Raw genomic sequence first — 9,851 nt, 5'->3', positions numbered from 1 at the left:
CACTCTTTCTCCTCTTTTGGCGATTACTCTTAAAATTTTAGCAGGCATAGTTTCAATCTGAAAAATAATGAGCTCTTCCCAAACAATAAAATGTCCTAAAAACAATTTAAATCTTGTTTTCATCTTATATGTCACAGTTATCTTATTTGTAGTTCTGTGAGTTTTATCACCCCTTGAATTAAACATTATTATTGTTGCTGTTTTACACGATCAATATGTGTTTACATTTTCCTATATAGTCACTATTTTCTTCGCTCACTGTTCTTTGCATTCAGAGCTTCCTTCTGAAATGTTTCCATATTCCTATTATTTATCTTTAGAAATTGCTTTGGCACATGTCTTCTGATAATAGACTCTTAGCTTGCGTCTCACTGCCTGCCTCTTCAGTTTCCCTCAAGCCTTGGAGCATCCCCATTGCTTGCAATCTAAGAAATGTTTTGGAAATACACATTATCAAGTATCCAGTTTCTTTGCAATAGGAGTGCCATACTCAAACATTTTGTGTATATGAAAATTGTTCTGGCTTTGGCTTCCATTGTTGCAGCTGAGAAATCTTCTGACAGTGTAATTGTCATCCTTTTGTAGCAAATCTAGCTTTTCTTACCAAAGACTTAAAATCTCTTTGTCTTTGGTGTTCTGCAGTTTTACCATGATTTTCCTAAGCATAAATTTATTTGCATTTATCCTTCTTGGAAGATTTTGTGTTTTCTAGGTCTGAGGATTCAAAGTCTTTGTTTACTACTAAAAATTCTCAGTTATTATCCATTTGAGATTTTCTCTCCTCCATTTTCTATGTCCTCCTAAGATTCTGACTGGATGGATGTCAGATCTTCTCATTCTACCTTCAAAATCTCTTGATCTCTCAGCTTAGTGTTTTCCGTCTCCTCTCTCTGTGTCTCTTCTGGCTTATTTCTTCAGAGCCTCGTTACAGTTCACTACTCCTTTGTTCAGTAGTATATAATCTGCTGTCTACCCTAGCCACTAGATATCTTTCAACACATATTTTGTTCATTTTTTAAAGTTCTGTTTGGTTCTTTTCAAATCTGCTTAGCAGTTTCCAAAAGTCTCTCTTGCTTGCTAGCTTTTATTCCCTCACGTTTTATTCCAAACATTTTTTAAAATTTTATATCCAATCATTTTCATACCTGAAATCCTTGGAAATCTAAATCTATCAATTTCTTTCTGTGGGCTTTCATTCACTGTGGCTTATTTCCTGGTGTGTTTAGTGATCCTTATGAGTTCCCATTTGTTTTGATCTTAACCTCTGGTTTTCTGGAGGCCTAAATATAGAATGCTGTTCTCCAAAGAGTATTGCTTCTGCTAGAAACCAAGACCCGCCATTATTCTTTATTCATTATTTCTTCCAGGGTCCCTGGCAAAGGGCAGGGATCTCAAGTTCAGCTTTCTTGCCTTGTAAGTTACTTATATCAGCTTTTATCCTCAGGGCAGCTCTGCTTTCATGTTTGCTTGCTGCTCCCTGCTCCCCTTTCCAGTTTTAGCTGGTTGCCTTGGAACATTCCCTAACTGCAGTGCTTTAAAAAGAATTTGGTTATTTTGTAGCGAGAGGACCCTACTTAAATTATAGTTTGTCTTCAATAGCAGCTCAGTTTTCCTGGGTGCAGGTTCTCTTCTTTTTGGATTGATGCTCTTCTCCTGGCATTAGCTTGTTATATTCATTATCACCACTTTGAGATTCCAGTATTGGCAACCTCTGAGGGGGTGGAAGGCCACAGGCGTGGGAGGGTTCTCTCTACTTGTAAATGGTTACTGGTATAGACACAGTCAAGCCACCAATTTCCTACTGATCTTTTTGTACTCCCTAAGGCTCGGGAACAAGGAGGACTCGGAATACCTATTATGTTTTTTCTTAGCTTCTTAGGGACCAGAGAGCCCAAGGATACTCTGTTAGGGATTATATTGACCTTCCTCTTGGTATTTACAGAGCTCTCTAGACCATGTCTCTGTAAAATTCATACCCTGGATCTTGATGCTAATTTCTGTGCACTTCCCCAGTTCAAAGAGGGTAGCGTTCGGCAGGAGTTCCCTCAACCAGAGCTTTTACAGGACCCAAGCCCTGTTTGCACATAACTACCCATAGGCCACAGGAACCGTTTGCCTCAAAGATGATTTTCAGTTGGTAGTAGAGAGAAGTAGACTGTTAAGGTCACATCTTCTCACATCCCTCATAACAAATGCTTTAGAAGACAAAAGGCTTTCTTATTTTAAGAAAATTATTTAGAAAAAATTGGAGATTTTTATAGGCACATTTTTGGTTCTTAAAGTAGGGAAGGACATGGATTCCCCAGGTGCATTTAGAATTTTCTTTATCTTTCTTTTAAAATTATAAAAAGACTTCTCTTCACCAAGACCATTTAGCAGAAAATGTTTTCAAAAATTTTTTTAGAAATATAAGATTTGGAATTATAACAGAATTATAATGGATTTCATGATTGAATGGAGCATGAATTAAGAATTAAAGATGATTGATTCTTCAGAATTAACATGATAAGAATAGGACCCATTAACATGGGATGAATATAATATAATACTTAAATTACTGGAATCTGCATGGTTCTAAATTGATATAATCAGAAGTCACAATATGTTTAGGCATGAGAAAAGTCATCTGTTTATATTCTTAATACCTAGCTTTATAAATGCCTTAGATTAACTGTACTTGTAAGTAAAGTACTGCTAGCATCTTTCATTCAGAATTCAGTGAGCTCAAAGCTAAAGATATGTATTTATATTTTTTATGCACTTTCAAAATTAAAATTTTATAAATGGAAGTTTTCATTGAGCTATTAAAACTTTATGGTTATCTTATCTTAAATCACTTAGAATGAATATAAACTATCTATGATGCAGAAGAATATAAAGATGAAAATGAACAATAACAAAAACGTAAGCCCAGTTTCTCCTCACGGTGTCTGATATGATAAACAGAAACATTTACAAGTACAAAAGGCAGAATGATACTTTACTTAAGGATACTGTCATATCATAGTTGAAGCAATACTAGCATAAATTTTCTTTTTCTTTTTTTTTTTTTTTTTTGCGGTACGCGGGCCTCTCACTGCTGTGGCCTCTCCCATTGCGGAGCACAGGCTCCGGATGTGCAGGCTCAGCGGCCATGGCTCACGGGCCTAGCCGCTCCGCGGCATATGGGATCTTCCCGGACCGGGGCACGAACCCGTGTCCCCTGCATCGGCAGGCGGGCTCCCAACCGCTGCGCCACCAGGGAAGCCCCAGTTTAGCAATTCTTGAGCGCAGTGTTCCAGCTCTGAGTAAAGAAGACTGAATTTCCAACCCCACTCCCCATCCTTATCCTTTACCTACTCTCAGGTAAAACAGATAGTTTTGAACCCATCCAAAAAAAATTGTGGGCAGATTATATCTGCTGCAACCAAGAACACACAGTATTCAAGGGTATTTTTGAATACTGTCAAACACTTTCAACACTCATTCCTTGTATATATGTTAAAATATTAATGTTTAATATATTAACATAAAACTAATATTAATATCTTAATTAGTACTGGTTACTCAGTAACAATAACAAAGAGCTAGCTATATTTTTGGCTCATTTTTCTAACTTTTTAGATTGTCTTGAGGGATTTGTTGTGTGCCTGATGGTGTGCAGTTTTATTTTCTGATTTTTGTTTAAATATTTTATTGGGCTATAGTTCCTTATGGCAGTTGTTATTACACTAAAGTTATGCCTCTGTTTAATATATTTTCTGCTTACATTTCATGTAAAATCAGTTACTAATTTAACTTATATTTCTTCTTTCTTTCCATTACATGCATTAGTAGATAATCTGATCAAGTTCATATCCTCAATGGAATAACTGACTGTAAGACTTCTATAAAATGCTGTTAAATCAAATAGAAATCTTATAAAGTATAATCCCAGATATTGGAAGTGTAGTGCTAGATATTTTATATGTAGAATCTAAGAAACCAATAATGTTATACTTTAGCTAAGTAAACATCTTCATACGTTCCCATACTTTGCTTTCTTAGAAAATAAAACAGCAACCAGGTCAAAATTTCGGGTATTAAATCTGAAAATTTACCTTAAATCTTAATATACATTTTCTTTTTAATCAAGGATTACAGTTTTACATTTTTCATACCAGAAATCTTTGTTCATATTTATATCTTATAATTTTGTTCATATTTATTTTAAGTCTCATTTAATTTTTGGTTCATGAAGAAAGGCACTGGATTAACCATTAATGGCATATAAAAATAGAGCAGAATATCAAATAGATAGTTTATATGCAATTTTTCATGGAGAAAGGGTCGTTATTTCTTAAGGACTTTCTCATCTCTAATACATTTTAGGAAACAAAAGCAAAAATAACCCAATTTTATTTTTCCATATCTCATAATAGAAAGTCAATCTTATAAAGAAATTCTATACTATAATAAATTTATTCAACAAATATTTACCAAAATTACTATGTGCAACTCAGTACAGATGGATATGGAAAAGATACGGTCTCTTCCTTCCAGGAATTTATACACTAATGGGAAAGATAAGATGCAAAAGTACCTCTTATATATATGTACATATATATGTATATACAATGTGATTAATGCTAAAAGGACAAAAAACAGTTTCTGCTGTATAGCAAAGTGAATCAGCTATACGTATACATATATCCCCTCTTTTTGGGATTTCCTTCCCATTTAGGTCATCACAGAGCACCGAGTAGAGTTCCCTGTGCTATACAGTAGGTTCTCATTAGTTACCTGTTTTATACATAGTAGAGTATATATGTCAATCCGAATCTCCCAGTTCATGCCACCCTCTCTTCCCCCCTTGGTATCCATAAGTTTGTTCTCTATATCTGCTGTGTCTCTATTTCTGCTTTGCAAATAAGTTAATCTGTACCATTTTCTGGCTTCCACATATAAGTGATATTATACAATATTTGTTTTTCTCTTTCTGACTCACTTCACTCTGTAGGACAGTCTCTACGTCCATACACGTCTCTGCAAATGACACAATTTTGTTCCTTTCTGCGGCTAATATTCCATTGTATATATGTACCACATCTTCTTTATCAATTCCTCTGTTGATGGACATTTAAGTTGCTTCCATGACCTGGCTATTGTAAATAGTGCTGTACAGCAGAAACTGGCCCAGCAGTGTAAAGCAACCATACTCCAATAAAAAAAAAAATTGTAGAATACATAGAAAAGAATAACAAAAATACTACATACTACACCTCAAAACTCATGCAGTTTTGAGTTTTATGCTCAGGGTGGCTAAGGGACACTAATGCATTATTTTATATTTTGTGAACTTTGAATTAAGTGAATGGATTATGTAGTCAACAAAAATTTCAAATTTGTGTTTTTAAGAAACATGAATATTTTTCTATACCTAGAATAAAAAGCTTTCCATAAAAAGAGGACAAAAAACACAAAGGAGTGAAAAAAATTTAAAACTCAGTATATTGTTGAATGTTTCATGAAAAATTATAGTAGTTCTTGGCCTTTAAAGATACATGAAATGTCAATAGGTAGAGGAAGGAGTAGAGTTGAGATAGGGGAAGAGTAAAGAGACATGCCAAGTGGAGGGAGCAATATGAGTAAAAGAAAGGAGACAGAAAAGAGTGTTGTATGTGTGTGAAACAGTAAAAAAACAGGATTCGCTGAATGAGGAAGAAATTGTGGGGTTCAAGGTAGATGTTGGAAAATATTATGGAAATCAATTTTAATGAGATGCTAAGGACCACACAGAAGTTTTTGAGCAGAATTTTGTGTTTGGTTTTAGAAAGTGTCTACTTGGCAGCATTCTGTATCATTAATTGCTTTGAAGAATAATTGAGATGGAGAAGCAAGCTGGCCACTTAAGCCCTGAACTAGTGGCTGTCAATACGTAAAGGAGCAAACATATTGAAAACTAGGAAGAGGCAGAATTTACAGAACTAAATAGCTGATTAAATATGGAAATGGAGTCTGGGGCACAGAGAGGGAAGGACCAGAATGCTGCGAGTTCCTCATACATGCTAGAAGTCATGGGTGTGAGAAGAGAAAAGAGAAACAAAGACAGAATCTCTGGAAATTGCTACAATTAAAATGTTGGAGGCATAGTGAAGGAAAGAAAGTATCAAATGACAGACAGGGAAAGAAGCAAATTGAGACGTTTAGGCCCATTAGAATTTAGAAAAAGAAGGCATGCCAAAAAGGATGAAGTGACAAACAATGCCATCCATTTCATAAGCAGTCGGTGAAGCTGAGAACTAGGGAGGGGAGATGGAATTTGGTAATTGCGTGGTCATTGGCGACTTTTGAGGAAGCAGTTCTATTGAAGGGCAGAAACAAGACCATAAAGACTGGGTTGAAGATGAGAACATGGGTGCAACAAGGTGGACTGCTGTTTTGAAATTGATAATGTCGTAAGGAAGGAAGGAAGGAAGGAAATGAGACAGTAGTTTAAGAAACTGGCAGGTTCAAGAGAAGTTCCACTGGGAGAAGAATTACTGATGTGGAAAAAAATGTAGGTTAGGATAGAGGAGAGGGAAAAGCAGAGAGAGGATCAAGGAGACAAGTATAAGGATTAATTCTGGAAAGATAAGAGAGGCTAAGAAAATGATGAGGAAAAATGAAAGGGAATTTTGAGCAGTTCCATGTGATAGTTTACCTTTGATGTTCTTATTTTTTATGGTACTATTAGAAGTAAGGTTACCTGCTAGAGTGAGCTGAGGGTGTAAGGTGGAGGCTTAAGAATAATAGAAGAGATGTAGAACACTCGTTGGAAAGGCTATGATAGTTGGTTAAGACAGGAAACTGGGAGTTATCCAAGATTTCTCTTCCTACTCTGTTCTGCGTTTTCTGTCAGTCATTGAGCCCTGTCAGTTCTACAATGTAAATATATCTCAAATTCATCCTCACTACTACTTTTCTGATTTTAAGCCTCAAGGTCTTTTTTTCCTGATCTTACTATATTACCCTCCTTACTGGTCTCCCTGCCTCTATCTACCTCCCTCCTCCAGGCTTTTTTCCACATTGCTACCAAAGTGATCTTTCTAGGGTGCAGATATGTGTGTATCACCCTTCTCAAAATTCCCCAATGGATCCTCATCTCTTACAGTGAAAATTCAAATTCCTCTGCATACTGTACCATATCCTACAGTCCTTTCCTATCTTATTCCATCTTTTCTTGCCCTCTAACCCCAATAACCTGATCCCTACCCAACATCCCTTGCCTCTATCCTTGTTTCTGCTGTTCACTTGTCCTTGAAGAAGTTGCCTGTCTGGTAGAATTCAGCCAATCCTTCTGGTCTGAAAAAAAAGAAAGAACGTTTGAACAAAGGAAGAGATGAATGAAAAACCTTATCTTAAGGTGACAAAAAGGATTGCTAAGCAGCAATGAAAACCCAAAGGAACTTAGCATGTATTTTAGTAAGGACAAGGACTTTGTCTTAAAGCTGGCATCAGAAATGAGGAAAGCACCTAGTAGGGTTCACTCAGGGTTAGATACTGGCAAGGTGAATAAAGATAATCACGTTAATGAGAGATGCTGTGATACCAATATGAAAGCCTCTTTTAAATTTGCTGGGGGTGGGAGCGAGGAGTTTGATAGGGAAGGCAGGTAAAGGGCTGTGGCTGACATTATAGATGCTCAAGGGATAGAGAGTTGAGATTAATTAATTAGTTAACTCATTATTTATTTACTAATCTAACATTTATTGCATACTTCCTTTATGTCAAACATTGAGAATACAGAAATTAATATAGGAGCACAGTCCCTACTCTTGTGAATAACAGTTAATTAGGAGTGAGGTAGAAATTCAGTGTTCAAGATCTTAAAGAGATTTGAGTTATTAGGCTGCCTGGTTTTGCCTTTTTATTGGTCATTAACAATTAAGTAGATGTGTTCTAATCATCCAGTATTACAACTTCCTTACTTCATTTTAATGCACTAAAACACACACACAATGGCCCAGAATTAAAAAACAAAAAACGAAAAACAACTTTGTTTAGAGAAGATGGTGATTTTGAGTGAACAGACAAAATCTTTTGGTGACCAAATTGGAAAATGGTATTTAAAGACTATGTTGTCCACGTGCACACATGTATCTTCACACAGGGAAAAGCAAGTGTAAATGATTTTATGTACTCTATGTGAGTAAATATTGAGTATTATTAAGCCTACGTACCTTTTTTCAAGATTTTACTTTTTTAGAGCACTTTTAGGTTCACAGCAAAATTAAGAAGGTACAGAGATTTCTCATATGCCTGCCCACTGCTCTCACACATACCCTACCTAAGTTTTTTGCCTATAACTTCTTGTTAGAATATTCACTTTCAAAATTATATGAATTTTTGAAGTGTGTTGTGTATGTGGCCCTTGAATCTCTCTTTGAAATGGTAACACTATGACTTCTGTGTGTATGTTTTGGGGAACTTTTAGGAAGTACATTCTCGAAATAGAGTAATTTTACTTTATATAAATTGAATTTCAAGAAGTTCCATAGAAAATTTTATTAAAAGTACATCACCTTTTGATGATCCCATTTATTTGGAAAGAAAATAACAAGAAAACGTGCCATGCGCTATAGTAGGCACTCCAGACAACACAAAGGTGTTTCTGATACAATCAGTGCTCTAGACTATCTTAGAACCTACTGTGGAGAATGACATCAGTTTCCCCACCCCTTTAGTTATCCCCTTCTCCTCTGCCCCTGCTCTCCTTTCTTTCTCTCCCAGATTAGTCCTGTTACTCCACATGCTCTCATGCATTATAATAACTCACGCACATAACAGACCTGAAGCACAATGAGATCCCAGAATACTTCTGATTCATTAAAGAAAGTTTAATTTTAGTATAATTAGTAATAAAAGAAATTTTATTGTAATGAGATTAATATAAGATCACTCTTTCCATCATAACATCGGATTAACTGCATACCTCCAGTCTCCCGCTATATTGAATGAAGTGTAAGTGTATGAGTACATAAATGCATGTATAAATACTCTTTCCATCATAACATTGGATTAACTGCATACCTCCAGTCTCCCGCTATATTGAATGAAGTGTAAGTGTATGAGTACATAAATGCATGTATAAATGTGTATGCACAGTTTTTATCAAGTACTGAGAGAAAATGTGATTGACTTAATGACATATTATTTAACTATTTTTCTGTGTATTCTTGAATTATCAAGGCAATACAGACATCATAACATCAGTTATTAATTTTATATAATGTTAGTTTCTCTGATTAGAAAATTAAAACATTCTAATTATAGAAACTTTGGAAAATACAGGAAAGTATATTATAAACCTAAGCCTCATCCATACTCCGTAAGTTCTAGCAAATGTACACAGTCATGTAGTGACCACCTCAGTCTAGACAGAGAATGAGTTCCCTCATGCCCTTCTGCAGTCAATTCCATCCCTCTGCCCTAAACCCCTGGCAACAACTGATCTGATTGTTTCCTTATAGTTTTGCCTTTTCTGGAAGGTCAAATAAATGGAACTGCATTACTATGTAGCCTTTGATGTCTGACTTCTTTCACTTGGCATAATGCTTTCAAGATCCATCTATGTCATTGTAGGTGTCAGTAGTTTGTTCTGTTGCTGAATAGCATTCCATTGTATGGATGCACACAATTTATTTGTCCAGTCACCAGGTGTTGGACATGTGGATTATTTCCAGTCTGGAACTATTGTGAATAAAGCTGCCATTAACAGTTGCATATAGGTCTTTTTTTTTTTTTTTTAACATCTTTATTGGGGTATAATTGCTTTACAATGGTGTGTTAGTTTCTGCTTTATAACAAAGTGAATCAGGGGCTTCCCTGGTGGCGCAGTGCTTGAGAGTCCG

At 35.7% G+C, this 9,851-nt stretch overlaps 1 protein-coding gene across 1 annotated transcript in view; it reads left to right on the top strand.

Moving 5' to 3' along the window:
- ATRNL1 (attractin like 1) overlaps positions 1-9,851 on the top strand; it is a 713,182-nt gene that overhangs the window by 477,391 nt on the left and 225,940 nt on the right. The window lies entirely within an intron of this gene.

Source organism: Lipotes vexillifer, unplaced genomic scaffold (assembly GCF_000442215.2).
Source record: "Lipotes vexillifer unplaced genomic scaffold, Lipotes_vexillifer_v1.1 scaffold240, whole genome shotgun sequence".
Classification (NCBI taxonomy): domain Eukaryota; kingdom Metazoa; phylum Chordata; class Mammalia; order Artiodactyla; family Lipotidae; genus Lipotes; species Lipotes vexillifer.
Note: the sequence above shows the minus strand (reverse complement) of the source record. Positions and strands in the feature narration are given on the sequence as shown.